Consider the following 24,755-nt stretch of genomic DNA (forward strand, 5'->3'; position numbering starts at 1 on the left):
GACCAGTCACACGGGTAAATGTTGCAGGATCAGACCCTTACTACTTAATTATCAACATTTTTAGAACAAACTCTAACTTTTTCAGACTTTTTCCTCTTTCTCACATACTGATAATAAGTCAGATCCTATGGTATGAAATCTTTACAATTAAATAACCCATAATTCCTTTTCAGATGTAACTTACAGTTGGTAACTGTATTCATTCAAAAAGTATTTCTTACTGAAATTTAAAGTCATTTTAATGTAATGTTGAAAAGTGTTTCAGCAGGTGAATCTAGAGTTAGCATCTGTTGTTCATTATTTTCAATTTGAGCTGTCTACATTTAATTTTGCATGCCTGCATGTTATGACTATGGAAAGATCAAAGTCCTTAGAGATCTGCAAAAATGATGGCAAAAAAGAAAGAAGGATATCATGGGAATTAGATGACCAAATGGGGCACAGTGAAAAGAAATTGGATATGGAAGACAAGAAAAAGAGAAGGCATTCTGTTGCTGATTTGAGGTAAAGGTTAGCTTCCTGTCCTCATGTGTGTCTCCTAGCTACCAGCTCCTTCTAGTTTTAATAGTTCTGTAGCCTGTGTGCTATACAAGCAGCATTTTCTGTGCAAAGCTTGCTTATCAAATGGAAGAGCAGAGGAAACTCATCCAAACCATGTTCCCACTCCCACCTTCATCAGTTAACATCATTTGCATCAGCTTCTTCCCAGCAGCCATCTAAAGTGTGTTTTTGTAATATTGTGTATGAGTGTAAAAAGTTATAACATGTCTAAATGATGTGGATGACATCAATGACTTTTAAGCATGAAGGAAGGAGGGGAATCAAATTTACAAATAAAGGGGATGCCAGCTGATTGTAGAGAAAATGTAGCAAATTAGATTGAAGTAATACCTTTAGTTAATATTAATAACTAATATCTGTATGAAATTAATATTGATAACCCCTTTTTGACTGAGCCAGGGAGCAGTAGCTTACTAATTTTAATACTGAGTTCTTTTCACATTATACTTTTTACCTTAGACAATTCTCTCAAATCAAGACACTTCGTTATTTTAAATCAATTTTATTCAGCCACTGCAGACAATTTATGGAATCAGCCGTTTAAATCTGTGAATCGAGTCTGAATGCACAAGATATTCTAGTCATATAAGAAATACTAAATACAGTCTTGGAAGCAATTTATCTAGATTATGATTAAGGCTAAGCAACAGTACAACAATAATTCTTTACAATAGACAACAATCAGATATCAGATTTTTTCCAGTACCTCTAATTATCTAATTCTCAAGGAAAAGAGGTTACCCTTCATCTAAAGGTACTGCATGATATTTGAGCATTCAAAGGTAAGATCAAATGATTATGCATACACATACACTCTGAGTATGAACGCCTCAGATTCAGAGAGCTCTTAAATTCAGTAGCTTGTTCAAAGGAAATAGAAATTAGTCCCTAGTTTAAAAGGATTGATTTTAAAATATCAAAATGCTTTAAAATACTCATTTTAGGGTTTCTCTTAAGCCAATCTCCTTGTCCTTGTAAAGAAAAATCTTTTAGATGAAATTGTTCTTAGATCTGAATTCCAGCTTCCTAAGGTCTCACAAGAATTAGAAACAATCCTGAAAGTTAACTTTTAAGATACTTATTTTAATCAAACTAAAGTTTTCAACAGTCTTGAAGTGAATTCTCACCACTCTTCCTTGTATAACCCTTTGATAAAGCAAGAGACTGTCCAAGGTATGGCAATTCTGACTCTGTATGGATTCCGGAGCTTTTATTGGGTTCGGTGTCCTCTCTAAAGCTTCCCACGGGATCTTAGCTTGTAAGTCCTTTTTCTGTGAGACAGGTTGGAGGGGAGCAGCCTACTGAATGCTTGTCAGCTGAAACCGCTGTTTTATACACAGATTTTGTACCACTTTAACTATAAGGGCCTGTCTACCTGGCAAGTTACCATGTGCCAAGCCCGGATGTGTTTCTACAGCTCACCAGCTTGCCGTGCAGCATGATCCTGTGTTGACACTGTTACAGCACAGGTAAAGTCCCAGAGTGCAGCTTGGTGTACAAAGCTTTCAAGTATTATGCCAAGCTGCACTTGGGAATTTTCACTATACTGTAGCAATATTAGCATGGGACGGCATGAGCTGGTGCATTATAGATTCACACCGTGGCTTTCTGCACAGTAATTTCCTGGGTAGCTAAACTCTAACAGATTAGACAATTAAATTTATATTTACCAAAAGAAGCTATACCAGTGGAAGCACCTTTATAATGGTGTAGCTGTGTCCACACTAGGGAGTATGTAACGAGGCATTTGCTTGCTCTCGCAACAAATCAGCCAGAGACCCCTTCTGAGTGCAATCACCAGTGCTTTTTATTTTCAGTGTCAGCTCCCACCACCTTCTATTTATAGTCTGCTCCAAACCAGCAACCTGGGGGAGAGCTAGCTTTTCCAGCCGGCAGGGATGCACAGCCCTTGGCTCTTCCCTTTCCTTTCTCTTCCCCCCTTCACTTCCTTCCTGCCAGCCCTATATAGCCCCCTGGTTAATAAGGTTATTTTCTTCTATCAATTAGGCGTGGCATACTCAGCCAGCCCCAATTAATGATTCTTAATTGGAGCTTGACTAACAGGGGACTGGATCAGGAACCCCTGGCCAGCACCCTGTTACAGGGTTATACTGCTTTAACTACATCTGTTTTCTAAATTGATCTTGCTTTTTATCTGGATAGAACTAAACCTTTCCATTCCTCATCTTGTCTAGTTGTTTCATATGTGGACTGAACGAAGGGGCAAGCAGTCTCTTCACAGAGCTCCAGGTGTATAACTTCCTGTATCATGACAGCATACGAAGAAGCCCAGGCTACACCTTCTCAAGCAGTATGAGCTCATTGCACAAAAGCTCAGATGACGTCAACGGCGTTTCTAAATGACATTCCTATATCAGAGATTTGGAGGGTGCCCATTCGGACCCCTGTGCATACTTTTGCAAACCATTACGCCATTGTGGCTGCATCCAGATCAGATGGAAATTTGGGAAGGCAATCCTTCAGTCCTTCTTTAAATGGACTCTGAGCCCCACCTCCTGCGAGTACTTGCATGGAAGCCATCTGCATAGAATACAAGGCTGCAGCTACTTGAGGAAGAAAAAACGATTACCTACTTGTAACTGTTGTTCTTCAATATATGACGCAGACATGGGTTCCACAACCCGCCCTCTGTCCCCTCTGCATCAGAGTCTGTTCTTCTGACATTCGGGACAAAGGAACTGAAGTGGTCAGAGTGGAGCAGCCCTTATATGGCCGGGGCAGGGGCTAGGCAAAGTTCTCTGGCGCATGGGGCCTCTGCATCACATCTCAAAGAACAACAGTTACAGGTAGTTAAACTTTTTTTCTGCCTCCTCCAGTTAGCATGGGCCAGGTCCTCTGCACCAAAATCAACTTTTGAACCAAACAATCACAGCTTTCTTAAAGCCTTAGTTACTGGCGTTCCTATTGGATGCACAGGAGCCAATAGGCTTATGCTGCAACTTTCTGTCCCACACAGCACTGCCCCCCAAGATGGGGAAAGGGGGGTTACAATTCTTAAAGGGGCCAGGTGTTTTCTTTCCCCTGCTAGCCAAGACAAAGCCCCCCCACCTCTGAGGCTGCAGACGGTTTGGGGGTGATACTCTGGTTTCAGGTCATGGAGAAATGACCTTAGTGCTGACTGGCTGGCATGACACTTTTGGACAGGAAAGAGGAGTGAAAATTCACTCTGAAAAAATAAAACACAGGGAGTGCAAGGATAGAAGGGTCTATTCCTGTGTATCATGGGTGTGAACGTTCATTGTCGTCAACAGTAGAAGAGATGAAAATATTGTTAATAGCAAAACAGGGCCTTCTATACTTGTGTGAATAAGAGTTTCAGTATCTTTTAATACATAGTTGATATCCAGGCCCCTAATATGTAATGGATGTTGCTACCTAGGCAGTGACTAGATTTTTGCATTTAGGCATGCATTGTTTCAGTTCCCAGTTTTGTTTCATACTGTTTATTGCACAGTTCTCATATATGAAATGTTCTGTGAGCCTGATTGTGCACCGTAGCAGTCACTCCAATTTGAACATGAGATGTTTGAACATGAATCAAATTCAATGGGAATGGGATCAGGCTTCCAGAGACAATCTTATCTGATAAGATGTAACCACAACTGGACTTGTTGATTTGGAAATAGTTTTTCCCTTTTGCTTTTCGGCCCATCCACCCTTTCGGTGATAGTGCTGTACTGCAATTAGTACAACAGGAATACTGCATCGCAAAGCCTCAGCATCTAAATGTAGCCTCAAGCTATGCCAGCCCAGGAAATCATAATGAACCAAAGGCATTTAAATATTTTTAAATTGATGAGGCTTTGTACTGAGTAGTTTCACATTAATTACAAAGGTAATTACAAATCTGTATATTGACTTTGTATTATAATATCCTTATATACTGTGGCTGTAGTTAATATTTTTCTCAATGATTAATATAGAATAATTAAATCTAAAACCTTTTAAATTTGTATTACAAAGACTTGTAGACAGCAATAGTAGAAGTGATAGCAAAAGGAAGCTATTATGAGAGTTTGTGAAAGCTGTTAAGTTATTTATAAAGCAAACAAAAGCAAATAATCACCGGTGGGAAAGGGAAATAAATCCAGTTGTGTTCAAATTGGAGTTACATTTTCAACGCTTGGTCTAAGGTATTTGCCATTCACACCCACACTGACATATAAGTGGGGGTAATAGTATTAAAATCCTGAGCAGTGTTACTGGCTAATGGGGACTCATCAATATCACAGTTGGGCTCAATCCTGCATCCTCTGTGCATCTGGATTTCACGTGGAGTTTTAGGTGCCCAGAAAAAGTAGGTTTGGGCTCATTATATTAGCAACAATATTCATCATTTAGTTACTGTACTTCAGCACAGCAGGAACCATAAACTGAAAATGCAAAAGCTGGGCCAGTTCCTACACTTATGTGTACAAATACTCACTTTTTTACAGACTATCTTTTCTGGTGATGCTACATGCCCTCATCTCAGATTACTGTCAGTTGAACTGGGGACTCTCAATACCTTGTAGTACAAGCTCAGCATCTTGAAGGTTCATGATTTTTGTATCAATTAGGCCTTGATTCAGCAAAAGACATGCTTAACATTGCATTAAGTACATGAGTAGTCCCAGTGAAGTAATTAAGTATGTTCTCTGGTGCTTTGCTGGATCAGGACTTCAATAACTCCATTTGCAGTTTTGTGAACTACATGCCAGAATTTCTCAAAATGTATACTTTATAGAAGCTATGCAAATGGCATATTAGACCATATTCTTTTGTTGAAATACCTCTGAAAAATATTATGTTTTAGTAGAAAATTCAGGGTGATAAATGTACCGTAAATGTAAAAAATCACACTACATTTAAAGATTAGATTGGTACTCGTACTAGAGACTTCTGCATTAATCTGAGTTATTAATACTATTATATAAATTGATAATTATTTATTTTAACACATTTCAGTTATGGTATAACATATGATTATATATACACATTACTGGGGATATACAATAAGTAAAATTAAGTTACAAGAGACACAAAGCTGGTGGCACAGATGAACCTAAAAAATTTTTAATAGATAGTGACAGTGCAAGCATACAGTAGCTAACTTTCTCCTTTAAAGCCAATAGGAAGTACCTACCTAGTTTATTTGGATGTTTTATTTTGGAGACACCACAACTTAAACTAAGCAAAATAATCACAATTGTTAATTGTGGATATTTTATTATTAAAGCAAGGAAAAGAAAACATCAAACCAGACAACACAAAATTGTTAGTTACTTCCGTTACAATCTCTTCTCCATGACCCTCTGTGGAGAGCTTTTAACAGAGATTACTCCTTTGAGAGTGGGCCTGCTCTTGGTAAATTGAAACCAAGGTTTTATTTCCCAAAATTACTGTGAGTCCAGTTTTGGTATATCATTTGATAACAAAAAATGTTTATAGATGGTTAGATGGCTTAAGGGCAGGTGGCTTCTGTTTGGTACATCATTGATAACCTAAATAGTTTATAATTGGGCAAAGTAAACAATCGGGAAGCAGCGCAGGCCAAGTGATGTGCTGGCCACCGCTTCCCACAGCTCCCATTGGTCTGGAACAGCGAACCACAGCCAGTGGGTGCTGCAATCAGTCGAACCTGCGGACGCTGCAGGTAAACAAACCGTGCTGGCCCACCAGCGGATTTCCCTGATGGGCCGCATGCAAAGATTGCCGATCCCTGGTCAGAAAATACACTCATTTGCTTTGTTTGACCCAGGGTTACAACCTGTGTGTTATAGCAATTGAACTTTTATTATATATTTTGTACAAAGCACAGATTTTAGTGATCTTTACATCTTTTAAACATAGCACAAAATAAATAGTATAAAAGATAAAACAAACTAAAGTTAGAAAAACCGCCTTTTAAAATATGTGTAAACACTCCTGAGGGTCATAAACAGTTTTATGACCAAGGAGGTGTCATCTTCCTGACATTGGCTAGCTTTTGGATGACAGAAAGGAGAAGCTTTTTGTAATTTCTTTGTTTAGCTTGAACATTTTATAACATAACCAACTAAAATATAGACAGGTATCGTTACATTTTCAAGCATCCTGGCTATAACATACTTATATATTTTAATATTTAGTAAAGGACCAAACAAATTTTAATGGCCTAACATTATGAAATTAGTTATAATAATTTTATTAATATTATTTTTGCATCAATATTGAGGTCTCTCTACCACACCTTGCTCAGTATGCTCACTTCCAAGTGGCAAAAATAAGCTTCTTTTCTATTCTGTTCATAGGACCACAGGAGATATTAGTATTAATGTGTTGTTCATTCCTCTTTTGAGGACTCTGGGTGTTTGAAGGATGGCCCAGTTGCAAATGTAATATATGTATCACCTGTAACATGGATATCATGCTGCTGTCATATCAATAATCATATTTTGGAACTTGCATACATGTTATGCATGCCATTTAGCGTTCAGATCTATGTTCTCTAATTTGAGCATGGACCACTGGCCTCATGATAGATCTGTCTCTAAATGGTAACACATGTCAATTATACACAAGGGACCAGATCGTCTACTGTAAATTGGCATATTTCCATTGACTTCTGTGGAGCTATGCAAATTAATACCACCTAAAGATTTGGCCCTTGATCCATATTCATTTCATTGTATTGCTAATTTACATGATTGAATGAACCCGTACACGGCATTTCATTATGTGCATCAACAGAACTACATTTCAGAGTTCTCAGGCAGGCAGTACAACAGATTGGATAGTATATGTGCAGCAGTAATAAAATTAATACTTCCTGGTGGGTGAATATTCACATCTGTTTCAGGTGAGATTTCATCTTGGACACATTTAAGTCACGTCTCTTATTATAGGTTGTTATATTTCTTAGGATTCTGGGCTGTGCTCCCATTAGCTATTTATCTTCATATTCTTGCTGTCTTTCTATAAGCTTCTGTAGGTTTGTGCTATGCATAATAGAACATTCATATTTTACTTATTTGCTAGGACTGTAGGCAATCGGCTAAATATTGGGTCTTCTAGAGTCATAAATTAAGGTGATTTTACTAACTGTTTTAACACCTATAGCTACCCTCAATGAAAGCATACTCATTTATTCTCACCAAGCAAATTGGCATGGATTTGAGAATGTTATAGTCAAGTTATACGTTTCTATTTTGGAGACTCTTTTCCTTCTGATTGATTATTTATATCCATGATGTTGTGCAAATTCTCTATTTCTATTTCTAAGGTTGTGCTTCTCCCAATTTACTTTGACTGAAGACCTGAATATTTCTTCCCCATTCCCCATACCAGGTAGTAGGCCCTGTAATTTTCTCTAACCTGGTATTTTATAAATTACCAGACTATCCCACTCAATTCTGAGTCTTCCACTAGGTCTGTATTCTTCTCTTCACCAATCTACCATTCTACCACCTTTTGGGTTTTTTGCGTGTTTTTGAAATTGTTTTCTGCTTCTCAGCTTTCTACTGTTTCTGACACCACGACTGTGTACTGGAGGCTACTTCCTATGTTACTGCTCAATCTACTTGCTACAATTTAAGTTTACTTCCTCAGGTAACAGACAACTATTACTTAGCCATCATCCCGGTTTCCCATATGCACACAGGACTCAGTAAATCTGAATGATCCCACAGACAGTTCAGATCCATAGGAAAATTCTCAGTCCACAGTGTTGGCCTTAGTACAAAGACAATGTGATTATGTAAACATGGCAAAAAGTTGCATTACATTTTAAGAATTAGAATGTGATGATGATTGCATTGATTTGTTCATTTTAAACAGTTCAGTTTGGCTGCTTCAGTGGTCCAGTAATTAAACAGAAGTACAACAGTTTAACACAACATGGAGGATGGGACACCAATAAGAAAAGAATTGGAGTGAATACTGTGATCTGCTGCTGTATTAGAAGTGGTGGGTGGGTCAGAATGAGGCGCATGACTCTGAGTTGTATAGGAGTATATTACAGACAGTTTGTCTCCAATGCAGTTCTTATTTAGCTGGTTCCTTGTGGCCTAGGTTTTGTATTATAAACAGATAATAGAGCATTTAGGTTCATCCAGTGTGAGGTTCACTTTTGATTTAAGATAATAATCAATACTTTTGATGCCGGCAGTTCAATTGTTTATAGCTATCATTGACATAATGAGATTAATTAGCTGATATTTCTACAAAGGATGTACTGCTTCTACAGCTGACTATGTCCACAGCTGCAACCAGTAGTGTTGACAGACTGTAGACGTTCCATGGCTATTGTTATCATTAAAAATAAAGTAATAAAAAACCCTCATTGGACTCATAGGCCTGTGCCTTTGCCATGTTTTCAGAAGATTGCTTTCCAGCTTGGAATTTTCCATTACAAATTACTTTTGTAAAAATAGTATATTTAAGTTAACTTATTACTCTGTACGTTTTTTCATTTATTCTATACACAAGATCTCTCAGTGTTAATTGTTTGGGGGAATTACATCTGGAGTAGCACTAAGTCCATATTCTAAAGAAACCCAATATTCCTTGAGATAATTTGCAGAATTTAGCCCACACTTTCAAATTCATATTACTATAATAAAATAAGAGGAAGTTAAAGGTTATAGAATGTTTTAGATTCAAACAAGATCTAACAAAGCATTGCCATAAAGTTATATATTATACATTTATTTATTTTGGCATGGGTTTTCAAAACTGAGTGACCCTCATTTGCACTACATCAGATGTTCACATGCATTTGCATGGATACACATTTGCATAGATTTGGGTGCATTGTAATCCATGATTTGTGTGTTATGCACACAAAGGATGTACATAACAAAATTTGAGTATTCTTGTGAAAAACAAACAAAAGCCATCTTGAATACTTTACCCAGTGGTAAGAACTGAATATAAAAGCTAAGGAACTTCACATCTAAGTTTAAAGTGTAGTTCGGTACATTTTTACCCATCCCATTCTACTGTGGAATGTTGTTAGCTGAAAAATAATTTCAGGGTAGACAAGGTTACATAGCAATCTAAACTTTTTAGAACCACCTTGTACTAAAGATAGGGATCTGTTTTTGTTAGGTACAGTTTTAGAAACGTTATTACATTATTTACAGTTATTGTCTACAATTATTTATAACTTAAAGCTCTAGAAAAGCCTAGCACAGGATTTTATTTTTTCAGCTCATGTTACAACCTTGCACAAATTCAGCTGTTTTGGCTGAAAATTTTAACTATTTAAAATGGGTTTGGGCTCTAAAGATAAAGGAAAGTACACCAGGGTCAAAAAACAAAACAAAATACATCTCACGTCACCTTTTTCTTTAAAAGCTGCAGTTATAACACAAACATCTATTATTAACAAACTGGTTCTTTTGCACTTTTATCCAGCTTCTTTCACGGAGGAAAGAAGTTAACGTACAAACATCTTCCAACAACGAGGAGCTTTTTTAAAAGGAGTTTAAATATTTCCCTCCTTTAAAATTTAACTAGCAAAAGTTCAAAATGATTGAAAAGTTAATCAGGTTTGACTATAATACAGCTGAATTCATATCCAGTAATGGTGCTCATTCCTACTGTCTTGCAGTGGTTTAAAACAGAGAACTAAGAATAAAAGAAAATAGTCTGAGCAGTGTTTAGCTGAAAGCCAAGCTGCCGAGATGAGACCTGAATTTATTTGACTATAGCAGTTCATTCCATTGACAAGGTGCAAAATGAAATAATGCCCTACCTACAACCAAAGCATTTCAAATTAAATGGAGGAATTGTTAATAGTACATGACTAAGGAGCTGGGGGAAAAAAAGATTAATGAATTAAATAAAAAATGTCCAATTTAAAAACCGATACACAGAATTGTAGAATCAATATAAAACACTACTATTAACTTACTGGAAACTTTAGGGGTTAAGTCTAAGGCAGGCCTATCATGAGCATGGAATGTCTCAGATGCTGGAGATAAACCACAGTCTCTAAATAAATATTATTAAAGGCCCAGCGAAAGAGGGATGCAGTAATTGAGCTTCAATCTAAGGTGTGATCTAAATTGTCTATATCAGACTGAGAAATAAAGGAGCATGTGGCGACCAAGTCTGTGAGATGGTGGAAGATTTAATTCTGGCAAAGGAAGAGCCCTCTCCAGTGGCCTTCCAAACCATATAGGCAGCAGAAGGCTGCAGCAGATGCTGGCTACCTTCTACATAAAGCCAGATGGGATCAAACCCTGTCTGTTATGGAACTTTCCAACCAAAAATGGTCTGCTTTGATAATAGGTCATCTCTTTGGCACCCTGATTACCTGGAAAGTGGCTGTGCATGCTCTTATCTCTCAGTTTTGAAGTGGATGTGGGAGGTATATTTGAGACAACGGTATCTTTTCTTCTACTCCCTATCTCTCAGGTACAAAGCTGTTAGCTAAGCAGAAGGGATATCTTTATGTTGTGTCGCCCCTTTAAAACTCTTCCCTATCTGAATGACATTCTATTAGTTAGGGGGAAGGCCACTGTCATGTTGGGACTGGCTGCTATTGCTCTCAAGAGTCAGGAGCCTGGCTCTTGACAGCAATAGCAAGAGCCTGTCACTACACAGGAGTAGACAAATGGGTTAGGGGGAATCTGAGTCTATCCCTTGGAAGGTGAAAGGTTTTGGTCAGCTTGTTTCATGAAATTCAATAAAGACAAGTGCAAAGTATGACACTTAGGAAGTAAAAATCAAATGCACAACTGCAAAATGGGGAATAACTGTCTAGGTGGTAGTAATACTGAAAAGGATCTGGGGGCTATAGTGGACCACAAATTGAATATGAGTTGTCAGTGTGATGCAGCTGCAAAAAGACTAATATGATTATAGGGTGTATTAACAGAAGTGTCATATGTAAGACACAGGAGGTAATTGTCCCACTCTACTCGGCACTGGGGTGGCCCCAGCTGGAGGACTGTGTCAAATTCTGGGTGCCACAATTTAGGAAAGATGTGGACAAATTGGAAAGAGTCCAGAGGAGAGCAACAAAAATGATAAAAGGTTTAGAAAACCTGATCTATGAGGAAAGGTTAAAAAAACTGGGCATGTTTAGTCTTGAGAAAAGAAGACACCAGGGGAGACTTGATAACAGTCTTCCAATATGTTAAGGGGTGTTAGAATCAGTTGCTCTACACCTCCTTTGAAGGTAGGACAAGAAGTAAGGGGCTTAATCTGCAGCAAGGGAGATTTATCTTAGATATTAGAAAAAACTGTCTAACTATTAGGGTAGTTAAACTCTGGAATAGGCTTCCAAGGAAGGTCATGGATTTCCAATCATTGGAAGCTTTTATAAACAAGTTGGACAAACACCTATCAGGGATGGTCTAGGTTTACTTGGTCCTGCCACAGTGAAGGAAGCTGGACTTGATGCCTTCTCGAGGTCCCTTCCAGTCCTTCATTTCTATGATTCTATGCCTAAATCAAAATTGAGCATCTGCTACTGAGTGAGGAATATACATTTGAAATAAGGAGAGGTCTCCACAGTTGTATGTAACCAAGGGAAAACATGGTATTTCTTGCTATTTATACCAGTTCGCCCATCCAGGCACTTATTTGGCCCTCATTGCCATAGTTTCTTCTATATAGACTTATTTGGCCCTCATTGCCATAGTTTCTTTTCTATAGTTCCTTCAAAATAGGTGCTGAAACAATTTTTATAGTGGGGATGCTGAGAGCCATTGAATCAGACAACAAACCTTGTATATAATGGAAACCATTTGGAGCCAGCCCCCCTAGTTCCAGCACCTATGTATAGGTGCACAAAAGGACTTAGGCATAGCAGTACTTGGTTTTGTGGCACCTAGAAACTCACAGGAACCACACTGCAATTCGCAAAGCCTGCGTTAGGTGCCGAGGTTCCTATACAATTAATGGGAGGAGATAGGTACCTTATGATACCACCCACAAAAGCCAGCATTCTAGACAGGGAGCCTACTACGCTAGCCCCTGGGAGATGCTAATGAGAGGTGTGTGCTAAGCCCTGCCCCTCTCCTGGAGATAGGTGCCTAAGACTCGGTTAAAGGGAGACACCTGTCTCTGCTTGCAATCCTCTCCTGGAGTTGGGGTGGGGAGAAGAGGAGGACCTCCCTCATATCTTTTAGCCCCGTATTTAGGGTACTCACCCGGGATGTGGGAAACATCCTGCTCAAGCCCTCATGATGGAGAGAAGAGATTTGAGCAGAGATCTGCCACCTCTCCAGTGAGTTCCCTAATCACTGGACTATGGGCTGTTCTGATGTGAGGGTTCCCTCAGGCTACAGAGTGTATGCCCAGTGGCAGAAACATAGGTGCCTAGGGACCTTTGACAGCAAAAACGTAGGTGTCTAGGAAACTTATGCAGTGGAAATTTAAACGCCCAGTGAGTTTAGGCACCTACAGGACTGTGCATCACAGTGGTGCCAAAAATCGGATTTAGGCTCCTAATTTCTTTTGTGTGTCTGGTCTCAGCATTTCTGTAGGCAGCATTCATAAGAGCTACCTTCCATTGGGCAGGTGTTGTTGTTTTTTCCCTGTAATAAGAAATAGTATTTGAGTACAGATTGATATTTTTAAAAAGTTAGTTATTCAGTTACTCACAGTTTGGCCCCAGGTCTCCTAAAAAGTTGACTTAAGGTTATAGTTGGAGGTGGAATTCATAACTGAAGGTATCAGACAGAATAGAAAAGAGAAATGTATGTCTTCCAATATGTTAAGGGGTGTTAGAAAAAGGACAAAGTTATTAAGAAGTGGAAAGTCAGAAAAATATGTGTAATATGATACTCAAGATGGGTGGTCTAGCAATGCAATATGCTGACTGAGACTGATAATGTCCAGGAATAGAGTAGAGTGTCATGCAAAGGGATCTGAAAAGAAATCAAAATGAATTTAAATCACCAAGGATCCTCAGGCTGTAATACTCCGCAGATGAAAAAGAGTAAGGAAACATAGCTACCTACAGCTTCAGCCCTTTATTAACTACTGCTTTTCCTACTCTTAATCCCATTGCAATTCTCATTTTAGGTCAAATTCTTAATAACATTTTACCAGGATTGCTTTGTATCTCACCTTTTTCAGACGTTAGCCTAAAAAAAGGAAACTAAAAACATTCTATTGGTGTCTGAGACTGATGTGAATACTCATGCAAAAAAATGAGATAAATTATTCAACAACAGTATTGTTCATTTAATACACTCATCAAAAAATAGTATTTGACTAGTTTTATTGCCTATACATGAGTTCATGTAGTGGTATAAACAAATCACTGAAACATGACAAAACCTCAAATTAATACCATATCCCTATTTCAGAATTATATAACTTGGAGGAAGTGGATGGCTCCTGTGATTATTAATGAAATACTGTACACAAAAAATTATGTTCAAAGAGCATTATGGTTGCAAAGTCAAGCACTCAAAAGTTAGGGAATGCCAGAATTAAGGCTGTCTGTGCAATCTTAATTCAGGCCCCCTGGTGCATATGCATTATTACAGTCATTAATGATGTGATCATATAATGTTTTTCCACAAATCCATGCCTTATTCAGTACAAGATGGACTTGCTCTGAGGATGAATCAGGGTCTCGTGTTGCAGAAGCTGAAAGGTGTGTAGTGAATGAGGAAATATTGCAGGAAGAGAAAGGGTGGTCTCATGATTAAGGTAGTTGAATGCTGCTCTGAGGAACTGAATTTTATCTCTGCCTTGGCCACAGAATTCTTGTGTGATACTATGCAAGTCTCTTAAACCACATTTTTGCAGTTCGTCATTAATTGTGTATTCCACATTTTCTGGGTGCCTGATTTGAGACCCTGGGGTCTGATTTGCAGAAATGTTGGGCACTCGCTGCTGCAACTGAAGCCAATTGGAGCTGTGCTGTGAACATATACATTACTATGTAATGCGAAGTACTCTGTGCCTTAGGTCCCCATCTGTAAAATTGGATAATAATACCTAATTATCTCTTTGGGGTGTTATGAAAATAATTGTTTGTGAAGTATTCCGCTGTTAAAGTAATGAACACCATCGAAAAGACCATCAGGAAGTTAATAATTCTGTCTTCAGTGTGGGGTTTGTGTAGTGTACACTGGGGCCACATCGTGAACAATGGAAGCAAAACAAATTATTGAGTAGCTGCTCATTAAGTGAGCAGTATCCATCTTGCGCACTGAATGAGGCCGGGGTCCTATGGAAAAAATAGAACATGATCATGTAATTACAGACTGTATCAGAATGCATATGCACGGAGATGGGTGTGTGTGCGGGGTGAATTAAAGTTATGGATATAGAATTACGTTTCCCTCATTGGAGCCCAGTATCAGTTTCTGCCCCCCAGCTCCCAGTTCCAACCTCACTTCCCCCCTCCACCCAGTCTCCAGGTATGTCTATGCTAGAGCTGGACAGTGTAATTCTCAGCTCCAGGAGACCTGTGTTAGCTGTGGTTGAGCTAGTGTACTAAATATAGAGTGCAGCCATGGCCGTGCAAAGCGCTAGCTGCCCCAATGACATACGTAATGTGTTGGATGGGTACATACGGGTCAGCTAGCTCCTCTTCCGCTCATGCTGCTGAGGTACACTTGTGTTTTTAGCCCACTACCTCAGTCAGAGCTAGCGTCAGTATGTCTCCTTGAGCCGAGAATTACACTTTCTCAAACTGAAGTTTACACCTCCAGCTCAAAGTGACAACATACCCTCAGCCTCCTTGCCCAACCATACCAGTTTTTGTCTCCCCGCCTATTTCCAGTCAGCCCCCAACTGTTTGTCACAGTTTCTCTCCCTCCTCCAGTCCCAGTCTCACCAGGCTCCTTGCCGCAATCTATTCCTTTCCCTCTCCTTCCCCTCTGCCTTTGAATCAGACTGTGTCCTCCTGCACTCTGCCTGGGCACCAATAGGAGGGTCACTGAGAGCACAGCAGCTACAGGCTCCCTGCTCTCAGTTCCAGTGCCTGACACCATGCCCCCCGCCTCTGGCCCAGCGTAGTTGGGATCAGCAATTACAGGGAAAATCTAGTTTTGTCCCTGTAGCCCTGAACTGGAGCAAGCCTAAGTCGCCTCTGTGTGGATAGCACATGCACAGCCTGGACAGCACTTGGAGCTGTGAGGCCATGGAGTATGCTCTGTGAAGACAGAATCTTTGCAGATTTTAATGATTAAACTTCTCTGTCTTCACTGAGCATGTGTAAACTTCAAGCTTTCAGAGATTCATAACTTGGACAAAACTGGGCAGGTTTTCACAGGAACAGCAGAAGGTGCATCCCCGGCACAAAGGCCACCCCATCTGCCAACTCCCTACTCCAAAGTTAGGGGGCACTAGGTTGAATTTTTTGACAGTGCAATATGATGTATTTTCCCTAATTTCCTTCTCAGAAACAACTGAATAATTGCAGCCAGAACTTTCCAAAAAAAAAATCAGCCTGAGGCAGACACCAAGCATGGAAAATTTCAGCCGAAATGCTCAAAGTTCAAAGTTATAAGCAACTGAAAACAGGGTCCTTAATAATGGGAGTCATTGACAGCCTCACCTATAATAAGACCTTTCTTCTCGAGTCCACCAGTTGGGATCTCCCATCGATCAGTAGTAACTAAAAGTTCCTACCAGATAAAGGCTAACCAGACTATGTAAAATGAGATTGTGATCTCAGGTTGATTCCTGTTGTCCACAAGTTACTGTAGTTCAAAAATCAACATCAGAGTTGTGCTCACTGCAACTGAATGCAGTGGGTCTTTGTCTGGCAAGCCAAAAGAAGAAGGAATCATTGTTTCTTTAAGGTTCCCCTCTGCACTGGGTTGTGAGGCAGGGAAGAGAACATACCCAAATAGAGCTAAGGGAGGAACAGGAAGTGGCTGGTCCAGGTGGGAACAGCGCCCCTCCAGGTGCCCAGGATGGTCTAGGTGGTATTTTTACCCCAGGCAGGTCCCTCTCTTTCAGCAATCATGGGCTAGCAACATCCACCTTCCCACCCACGGGACCAGAGAAGGACTGGGTTTTATGATCCACTGTGGGCATTGTTTCTAGTTTCCTTTTAATTTGGGTTGGGCAGGAATTTTTCCCTCACTGCCTGAATGACTGAGATAGGGTGGGTTTTTTGCATTCTCCACTACAGGTCATGAACCCAGTGAGTTAGGCAAGGAGATCAGGTCAAGATGCTGCAACTTAGTAGGTAACCTGTGTGGTAGGTGTCCAGTGCAGGATGTAGATCCAGTGAGGATGTAGTTCCCTGATAAAGAGGAGTTGAAAGGGGATTTAGGAGGAGACATCCCCGAAGGATGCATGCCCTCACTTCTTTTTCTGTCTCTCCCCTTATCCCTCATACAAGGGGAAGGAGGTGAGGTCCCAACTGATGACCACCCTCCCTAACAGGCAGAAATGATTAAGAAAAGAATGGCGACCTGCACTGTACAATGTATTGCCGTGAGGTCCTAGATCTATTAGTTGTGGTCTAGTTAAAGATCCATTGCATACATTAAGATCCATTGCATCTTGTCTTTTTTCTGGCATGGACGGGACAATGTTTCATGAACTGGCATCTTTGTTGTCGGTTTTATTGAAGAGACTAAGAAATGAGTGGGCTTGGAGACTGACTAATTTACCCCTACCTCGTCAGATAGGTTTGCACATTGGTGGGGTGATGTGACTGTCATAGCTATTCTTGTCATAGGGAAAAATAGAAGATGTAAGTCTCCAAGATTATTAATGTGGCTGGCACCTTTAATAAAAAACAAATTTACCTCAGCCATTCTATCTCCGCCAAATACAAAAAAATACAGGAAGAAATACAGCCTGGCAGTATGGTCATTTCCATATAAGCCAGGGTAATTAATGCTTGAATTATTCCTTGGTGAAGCCAGGGTAATTAATGCTCAAATTATTCATTATCTAAAGATAATGATTTTTACAAATCCTTCAGTGTAAAGTGTTTTATGTGACTGTCAGAGAGAGAGATGAAGTCTTTAATCCTTTTAGAACATCTTCACATGAAAAATCTAGTATCAGGCACTGCATGTGTATTTTAAAATATCTAATTACCTTCCTTCTTCTTAAGAAACTGCTACATTATAACATTTTTAAAATTGTAATTTATATTACTATTAGCTAGTGTCCATGATATGTGACATCAGAAGTATTCCCTCTTCTCTTCTTCACCTCTACTCCTTTCTATTCTTCTCCTTTTCTTCATCTCATCTCCCTTTTCTTCCCTCCTCCCTCTCCCCTTCCTTTTCCCTGCTCCTTTTCTATTTTGTGTCTGTTATCAGTATTATTATTGCTGTTGTTTATTGTTTAAAGACCAAAAATAATGTGCTTGCTACTGACAATGCATCTGTATTCCATAAAGAGGAGTGAGCTCACACACACTATGTGCAGTTCATCTACTGGGGACAGACAGAAACAAACATAGTGTTTTATTATGGAGTCACAAATCGGTTTTATTAGGGAGACTTATTCAAACAGCAAAGGAAAAACTGTGATTTTAGTGCACTATTGGTACTGTTGAGCACGTTTCCTCAGTTGTGTTGAGAAGTAGTAGTGTTTAAGAGTTACTGCACTTCTCACTGAAGGATGCTGGCCAGACTATTCATTTATTAGGATCGGATGAAGTGAGCTTTATTTGTCCACAGAGTGATTGTCCACAGAGTGATTTTTAAAAGTGAGTTTGTTCATCATTTGTTCAATATATTGTTGATATGAACACATTTCTGGATTTTTACAAACATTTCATTAAGCTATTGCTTTATATGTTTCATATTTGTATTTAGTTAATTGGGCTGTGTGATTTGTCACCTAACTCACGTTGTATTGTAAGTATTGTTTCTGCTTCCTAATTGGATGGCTCCCAAACTCTCAGATAGTTTTCTAGATAGCCATTAAACATTTCCAGCATCAAACTCCCACAAATATATATTCACATGACTTTTTGACTCCATTTATGTGAACAAAATTTTATTTCTGGCAACAAAAACTAACTTGTACAAGTATTCTTGGAAAGCATATTAAAAGAGATAGCAAATATGCAATTCTTATGTAATGCCCCTAAATACTTTTTGAATTATTTTCCCCATTTTACTGAAGACTGACAGTTTCAGAAATTTAAAAACAAAAAAAGGTTGGAGTTAGTACAGACTGTACAAAAATTACTGAGTATTTCTTTGGCCCAGCTAACATCCATCTGATGTGAAAAGAACTCAGTTTATTTTAGTCTCAGCTGGCAAAAAAATCAGTAAAGAAGGGTATGTTATCCCCTGTATTTTCTGAGAAACAAGAATATTTGAATTAATCTATTAAATGCTATATTTTGTAGAGGCATAAATGTTACAGCAAATATAATTTATCATAGGTAAATATATTTCTAAGGTTGACAAAGCAATATAGACAGACACTTTATAGTTTGAAGATATTGAAATCTGAGAAACTTCTAATAAAAAGAGTTTATTTTTTTGAAATGTGATATTCATTATCATCTTTCCCTTTGGTCCAAAACTATTGCATGCTTAGATAGTTATTAGTATTAATGAGCTATTTCATTGTAAAAGGTTGCCACGGGGGCTAAGAATTACTACATGATTCTGCATTCAGCAGAAAAGGCAAGACGCTTACTAGCTAGTGCTGGTGGAGGCTGGTGATTCTAAGGATTCAAGTCATTACAGCTATGTAAAGACAAGCCTTATCTTAATTTCTTCCATGCTGCAAGGAATACTAGAGATTATTTACTTACTGATGGCTCCTTGTATTGGAAAAACAAATGGAGTAAAGACTGGTGATTATGCACATATATATCTAAAACATCTCTTTATGAACCATCAATATGCCTGAGAGGATGAAAGAATCATGATTTTAGTTATGATCATGACTAATGACTAGCTTAAATTTTTAACAGAATTTATTTACATAGCTGATATTACATTGATTAATTTATTGGTGAAGCATGTTCTAATTAGCTATTCAATATTTACTTTTCTTTTTCATGTGATAAAAACGTATGTATGACTGGTATGCATTTGATACAACTACAGAAAAATAGCTAACTGTGTTTCTAATGTGTGTTTCTAAATGAAAACTATTTCCTTATCTATGCAATATGTATTAAAACACTTTAAATATATGTAATTGATCTCTGCCTCTGGGTTATATAGATTGTTTACATTGTGCCTGTTCAGTGTTCTCTTTGCAGGATTTACTTAATGGTTATTTTTTATGCCAGTTGGTTAAGAACATACTACTCTTTGAATAGATATTTGAGTCCTCATGGTTCATTCTTCATTCAGGTGAATGAATGAAATACCAGTGAAGTACAAATAAATACAACAGATTGCAAAAGTACTGTTTTCATATTTGCTTCTGGCTATTGAAATACAAAGTTAATTTACTGGAGTTTGGTAGGGTTGTCATTTTACTTACAATCCATTTTAGTTACATAAATTATTATTTTGGCAGATTATAATTAAAGCTGTTTTTCATTCATAAAGTAAACTTTCTGCTCCTTTTTGGCACACAATATGATTAGAATTTAATAATCTGTCAGGAGTGCATAGAGCTGGAGGACAACTCATATGGTTTGAATTTAGGGCCCTATCCTGTTTTCATTGAAGTCAATGGGAGTTTCGTTATTCCATTTCAGTAGAAGAAGAATCAGACCCTTAGTTTTCAATGTTAAAATGTTTTTAAAAAAATAAACAATAAAACAAAATTAGTTATTTTTTGGTCTAGTTAAAAATGGTTTGTTTCTACATGTGGTGGGTAAAATATAATAAATATTTAAGTCAGTTATCTGTCATTAAACCTATATTTTAATTTACATTTCTATGTAAGCCTTATTAATTATTCATATAAATAACAATCTAAAAAAGGCACATAAAAGTACAAATCAAAGAACTAGACTCAACCAAAAATGGTTACAAATTAAGATACAGATACTACTTATTTCATTCATTCACCTTCATTCTTTCGTCATGTAAAGTGCAAAAACTATTACTAAAAAATCAGTGTTTCAGGATGTCTGAGGTCCAGTGTTTTTAAAGTAAGTAATATGCAAATCCAAAGAAATCCTAGTATATGTGATGGCTTGAATACAGGATTTTATGTAATTAGGAAAACTATCATTTTTTACATCTACTATGGGTGGCTTTTTAATAAAAGGTATGAAATTAAGTTATTACATAGTAAAATACCAAGATTTTCAAAACACGGAAGTTCTGTCCATAATACAGAAATACGGTTAAATTATCTGAAACTGGAATTAGTGTACACATTCATGATTTTTAGTTTGTTAATACTGTTTGTGAATCAATATTTAATCATTGTTAATTATACTGAATGGCTGTAGCCACTGTAGTAATGATAACAGTGTTGCTATGGTGATAATTAGAAACAACTTCAGCTTGGTGCTGTAAAGATGTTCATCTGGAATAGTAGTTACAGAGAAAAAGATGCTCAGAGAATCTTCAAGAGAAGGTTAGGTGACTTATATCACTGAAAATCAACTGAGTATATTGGTCCAGACTCTGATCTCCATTACCCTTGTGTTAATCTGGAAAACTCTATTCAGTTAGATTTCCACTTTGATAATTGAATCCGAATTGACATCTTAACTTCAGAATCTACCAATTTATGTTCCAGTACTGCAAAAGAATTCTGTACATGCTTAAATGTTAGTGTGAAAATAGTTCAGCTGAGTCTTTGGAGGGTCACAGTATAGTCGTATCTAATATAAGCATTAAGGTGACATACAAAGGAAAAAAATTGCACTTGTGCTTTTTTTTTTTTTGCTTATGATGTATAAAGAAGGCTGGAAATGTATTTCCAAAAACAAAATTGGTGGGGGGAGGAGGGTTTATGTGTGTCTCGTCCCAGCTACAGACTCGTTTGTGTCACTCTGACCTTTTCCTAGCTAGCTGTATACCACCTTTCTGCTGCCAATGGCAGCAAGCAATGTAGCAAGAGAGTACTACACTCCAGTGATCCGCAAGGGACCATTGCAAGCTGGAAGAATTTAGAACAGCTCTGCAGTCATAGTAAGTAATGTCGGGGTTGATTTAGCCCAGGTATTGAGAGAGCACAAAAAAGGCTTCAAACCACCTTTTCCCCTCCCTTTTCAGCTGTGCTGAGTTGAGGTCTGGTGCAGCTGAGGATCTGGCCCGAAAAACTTCGGGTCCTGTATCTTTATGTCGTTGTCTCCACTAGTCTCTGTCTAGTCTACTCTGACAGCTGTTCTGCATTGGGGCCCAGCAGCTGTGGGACAGCATCAGTGGAATTATACTAGTGAGAATTTTTAGGAAAAATAGGTTAATGCAGACAAGGCCTATGATGATGGAGTTTTAATGAAAGGTTGACACCACAAAAGTCGTGAGAGTGAGAGATGAGCAATTGATAGGGGATGATATTTTTAAGTGAACTGTTTAAAAATTTGTTGGTTTTTTTTGTTTATTTTTGTTAACATTTATTTAGCTTCAATAACTAACAAATATTTTGGACAAATGCCATCTCTGTTAAAGATTCAGTAACCTAATCCCTGTAGTTAAGGTGTGAGAATTTATAAATATGCATCTCCTGAGACCTCCACAGATTCCTCCAGCCGGCCCAGGAAGACAAGACTTGAAATTTCTAAGATAAAACAAGCAGAACCCCAACACCAAACTTACCCAATTTTTCTCTTTAAGAAGAACCTTTGATGTTCTTTATATATCACAAAGAAGCAAAAAGAGGAACTACCCCAGTTTTTAATAAGGCTTTTACAGGTCACTAGGAAATGTAGTTATAAGTTTTGAATTGTTTAGGAAATATATATATGAGAAATGTACAGGATTTCTCTTTAAATTTGCTAAATTATAAAGTCACATTTCTTTATGAATTAGAGGAAATTATATGATAATAGATTTTATAGGGAAAGATAATAATGAGTCATAAAAATCAAAGCAAAAAATCGTGGGAGTGTAGTAACAAAAATATGTAGGCTTGCTCTAAAAAACCTGAAAAATCTTAAGATTCATGTTTGTTTACCCCATGGCTCTGTCCCTATAGCCCCATCCCTGCACTGTGGCTACATGAAATGGCAGTGGTAAAGGTTCACCCGCCCAGAAAAGTAAAGCAAGGAACATTGAGCCACTTCTTGCCCCCACATATGGCAACTGGGCACTCTTCTCCCCAATAAAGGGCAGTAGATGGACTCCTAGAAGCCTTGGTATATCTGTGTGGGTGGGTAAATGAGCCAGGCCTGCTGCACTGCCATAAACTAGTTTCTGCTGGGGTAGTGTTGGCAGGACCCTGGTATAGTGAGCCATGGAGTTAACACCCTATTTGAATGTGTGGGGCAGATCACACTACTCAGAACTATTGTGTCAGAGTCAGGCTGTCTGCAGACTCAGACAGATAGTATTGCACTGGTTACACTGGGTTCACATTCTCTGTCCTTTCTTTTATAACCATGAGGGCTAGAAATTTACTTTTTAAAAACAAAATAAAAAGAAGAGATCCTGAGGTAATCATGGTAGCCTAGGAGCTGGCTCTCTGCCACAGGCCAATAGGGCCTATCTCATATCTAGCCTCATCTGGCACTTGGGAGCATTGTTAAAGCTCCTGGTGACTTTTTGGTGACCAAGAACCTCAACCAAGAACAAGAACCCTAGAACAGTGGTTCTCAAAGCCGGTCCACCACTTGTGCAGGGAAAGCCCCTGATGGGCCGGACCGATTTCTTTATCTGCCGTGTCCACAGGTTCGGCCGATCATGGCTCCCACTGGCCACGGTTCGCTGCTCCAGACCAATGGGGGCTGAGGGAAGCGGCGCGGGCCGAGGGACATGCTGGCCGCCCTTCCTGCAGCCCCCATTGGCCTGGAGTGGCAAACCACGGCCAGTGGGAGCCACGATAGGCCGAACCTGCGGACACAGCAGGTAAACAAACCTGTCCAGCCCGCCAGGGGCTTTCCCTGAACAAGTGGCGGACCGGCTTTGAGAACCACTGCCCTAGAACATGCGTACAACATTTAATGTTCACACATAAAAGTCCTTTGCCAGTTGATAATCATACAAAGCATAGGCGCCGACTCCGTGTGTGCTCCGGAGCTGGAGCACCCACGGAAAAAAATAGTGGGTGCTCACTACCTACCAGCAGCCCCCCAATCAGCTCCTCTCCCTCCCTCCCCCCAGTGCCTCCCATCCACCAGCAGCCCCACTGATCAGCTCCTGCCTCTCCCCCCTGCACCTCTCGCCTGCTGCGTATCCGCTGTTTAGCAGAATGCAGGAGGTGCTGTGGGGGAGGAGAGAGGGCAGAGCACGCTCGGGGGAGGGCATGGAACGGGGCAGGGAGGGGTGGAGCAGAGGCCAGGTGGAGCGGAAGAGGCCAGGCAGGGGCCGGAAGGGGTGGAGTGGGGGCAGGGCCTGAGGTGGAGCGAGGGGTCAAGCACCTCCCAGCAACTCATAAAGACGATGCCTATGATCCAAAGAACAAGTTGGAATAGACTAGTCTTTCAGAAGGTTTAAAATATGGCTTACACTGAAACAATGTACAGGCAGTGTGATGTGGGCGTACTGAAATGGATCAACTAATCCTCTCACCACTTTCCCCCAGTGCACCTTTCAAAATCTCCTCCAGGAAGTGGGCTAAGGTACCCAGAAAATATTGTGAGAGAAATAGTTTAAAAGAGAGCTAGGGGAGACAAAGGGCAAACCTGCTACGGTTCCTCCACAGTATTGACAGTCTAACACTGTCAATATTTTTTAAATATGAAGTTTAAATATGAAGTTTCAAAACTTCCAAATATAACCTTTCAAATGCTATGCAGCATTTTCCTAAAGTGTGCTAATTGTCCTAGCAACCTTCAGTTACAGAGCTAGAAAATATACACTTACCTTCATGTTCTATAATTGAAGTCTTAGAGATAATCCTAATTTGTATTCCCTGTTCACAAAAGAAGTTTCTAAGTGGATTTTGTAACTTTCATTAGAGTATTTCGAATTGGTTGGTATATGTAGAGTAAATACAAAGAATGCATTAGCTGCTGTATTCCTATGGGTTGGGTAGTCCTGATTCACATTCAGTTGGCATTGAAGTATTTGTGGGAAGGAAAAGGGGAACAAAATGTGTGTGTTATATGAAATAAAATATGACTGTTAGGTAAGATATTTTGAAAAGTTAGATTTTACTGCAGTGAAATAGATGTCATTATAAAGAGGTTGATCTCGCAATAAAATAGTAAAAGCAAGTGAGGT

At 39.0% G+C, this 24,755-nt stretch overlaps 1 protein-coding gene across 42 annotated transcripts in view; it reads left to right on the forward strand.

Annotated features, from left to right (window-relative positions):
- The window catches only part of RIMS1 (regulating synaptic membrane exocytosis 1), a 507,401-nt gene that overhangs the window by 415,703 nt on the left and 66,943 nt on the right, over positions 1 to 24,755 (forward strand). Inside the window, exon 1 of one of the 42 annotated variants that reach the window (XM_073336444.1) lies at positions 19,248 to 19,309. The exons of the other annotated variants lie outside the window; for them this stretch is intronic. The gene's annotated coding sequence lies outside the window, so the exon portion shown is untranslated. Of the gene's footprint in view, positions 1 to 19,247; positions 19,310 to 24,755 lie in introns of those variants that run through there. 42 annotated transcript variants of the gene reach the window in all.

This window comes from Lepidochelys kempii, chromosome 3 (genome assembly GCF_965140265.1).
Source record: "Lepidochelys kempii isolate rLepKem1 chromosome 3, rLepKem1.hap2, whole genome shotgun sequence".
NCBI classification, from domain to species: domain Eukaryota; kingdom Metazoa; phylum Chordata; order Testudines; family Cheloniidae; genus Lepidochelys; species Lepidochelys kempii.